Source organism: Lolium perenne, chromosome 5 (assembly GCF_019359855.2).
Source record: "Lolium perenne isolate Kyuss_39 chromosome 5, Kyuss_2.0, whole genome shotgun sequence".
Classification (NCBI taxonomy): domain Eukaryota; kingdom Viridiplantae; phylum Streptophyta; class Magnoliopsida; order Poales; family Poaceae; genus Lolium; species Lolium perenne.
In genome coordinates this window covers 68349574-68352015 of record NC_067248.2, presented here as the reverse complement: position 1 = coordinate 68352015, position 2442 = coordinate 68349574, and the positions used below count along the sequence as shown (strand labels likewise).

Below are 2442 nucleotides of genomic sequence, written 5' to 3'. Positions count from 1 at the left end.
GATGTGTAAATCATATAAGCAATCATTGCTAACACAAGAAAATACTGTATGCTTCTTAATAAGCCTAACTGCATAGAGCATAGTTGCATTCTAAGAACCATAATATAAAATCAAGAGAAATCATGTTATCTCTCAAGAGTTGATGCACTTCTTAATTACCCACTATTCAAGATTTTAGAATGAACATCAAGATACTGTAGATCACGCCTGCACACCTGGATCTACAAATGAGCATATGAAAGGAAGACAACGCCTTGGCCATATAATGTGTGAGATTACAGTGAACCTTACAAAAGCTAACTAAAATGATGCGCAGAGAAAAACGGAGGCATAATAGAAAACTGTGCTTATCAAGATAATAGAGGCGGACTAAGAAACCAAGTACCTGACTGCATCAACGTCTTCCTTCCGGAAATCATGTCATAGGGAAAATTAAGATGGATGAGCAATTCTGGCCACATAAATTTGGATGCTTTTGCTCATTTAGAACATACATATCATATGTATGCCTTCATAAGTACATGAGCAATTCTAGCCACAAGGAACGTGAAAGCTGGCAGCAGCGCAATACACATATGCATGAGAAACTTCTAAGAACCAGAAAATTAGATCAAGAATATACTTGGTGTATGTTTATTTGTAGTGTGAAACCATACTAATCATGCTATGTTGCCAATTCAATAATTATTTTATGAAGGATACATCAAATAAATTGCACATAAATAATAACAACAAAATGCCATGACTAATTGAGTTTAGCATTGCCTAACCAACGTATCTGAAGTTCTCTACGTAAATCAGTTGAGATCAATGGAAGAAGTATGAAGACTCCAATATTTTGATGTGAAATATGAATAAGATTGTGGCTTTTTGCATACCAAAATTAGGTGTACGGTGCATGCTTTAACCTGAGGATAGTTATGCAAATTAGTACTCCATATTCGTGCAAACATATATATGCACCCATCATCATGGAGCCACGCATGTAGTAGAATGCATGCACCTGAAAAGCCAATGTGTAGCAGATAGAATGCATGCACCTGAAAATCCACGCATGTAGCAGATAGGAACCTGCCTCACTGTAGTTTGTGACTTGAAAATAATTAGCTTCTGAGCAAAAGATTCAGGTTAAGCACTTACCTGCAGTTGCACTTGGGGCACCTCCGCGCGACAATCCTCAACAACAGGTCCACGCCACCGTGATCACCGTCGTCTTGTCGAGACACTGGTGCCCGGTGCACTCGAACGCCCCAAATATTCTGAAGTGCTTGATGGTTGAAGTGCAATATAGAATGATTGCATGCTATCTTTAGCTAGTTGTTCAGTTCATGGATTCATGCCTCTGAATTTACTGTGGCGATTGCGCCGCCGTCCTGCATCAGCGACCCAACACGTTCTGGCTGACGGCCATGGGCATCAGCGACCTGTCGGACAACACGCACTCTGTACCACCTCCGCCTCTGACTCTGACACCGCCACCGCAGACCCAGATGCACTGTTCTCCTGGTGAACCCCGAATGCTGCCGCCATCTTCCCCTTCCCACTGTCACCAGCGCGGCGGCCAGTGATGGAGCGCCTGCTGATGTTGCTTGTCCCTCATCACACATTGCAGACGGATGGGAGGAAGGATTTGTAGCTCTCCATATGCTCCCATCTCTGTTTATTCTGTAGCGCCTTCCATATCATCACGCCGGGCTCAAACATGTCGGTGGTCAAGTGTTGCCCCCACTGAAGCACCCGGTGCAAGGTGTACCTGTGGATCAGAAGTTCCGAAGTATTAGTCCACGATGGCACCGTCACCACTCGGGACTGCAGCAGCAGGGATATTTCTGAATTTAGCGACTAAATCAACATTACCATATACAATTAGAAGAACACTACAGAGTAGCTCCTGGGATGAGCTTGCATAAACCGGAAGCATGATGTTATTTTTGATTCCATCGACAGTCGCTAAATCTTGTGACCATCGATAGTCCAACACCAGTGCATAGCGATTCCATTCATCCATTGACCTGCTGCAGTTAGAAAATTCAGAGAGAAATAGAGATGAGTTGAATCATTACCATGGAAACATATTGATGATGCGCTTGGCCTGGTGGATGAGGTGTAGAAATAAATATAGAGAGAAGAAAACCTAATCGTCGCGGAGTTGAGACAACTTTACTCTGGTAGCTGCAAATTGCTTTTGACTCTACTGAACTGCAATAGTGCTTCTTCTCCAAAAAATCACAACCATGTCCAACGAAGCTACCAGAGAAGCGAAAATAGGAGCAAATCGATAGAGCACTCTGATGCAGAGTCACTTGGACGGGACGGGCTGGCGGCAGAGGAACTCGATGTAGGGAGGGCGGGGATTGATTCTCGCTATTTGTCTCCCAGCAATAGTCTTGCCGTATGTTTAAGAAAGTCAAACAGGGAAAATTACCAAATTTGCCAGTAAAA

General features: G+C 43.3%; 1 long non-coding RNA gene across 1 annotated transcript; it reads right to left on the bottom strand.

Moving 5' to 3' along the window:
- Positions 1 to 769: 769 nt before the first annotated feature.
- Positions 770 to 2234, bottom strand: LOC127319619 (uncharacterized). The gene is made up of 3 exons (XR_007862586.2): positions 2135 to 2234; positions 1858 to 2012; positions 770 to 1753 (listed from the first exon to the last, which is right to left on the bottom strand). It is a non-coding gene; the product is annotated as an uncharacterized lncRNA (long non-coding RNA).
- Positions 2235 to 2442: the final 208 nt, after the last annotated feature.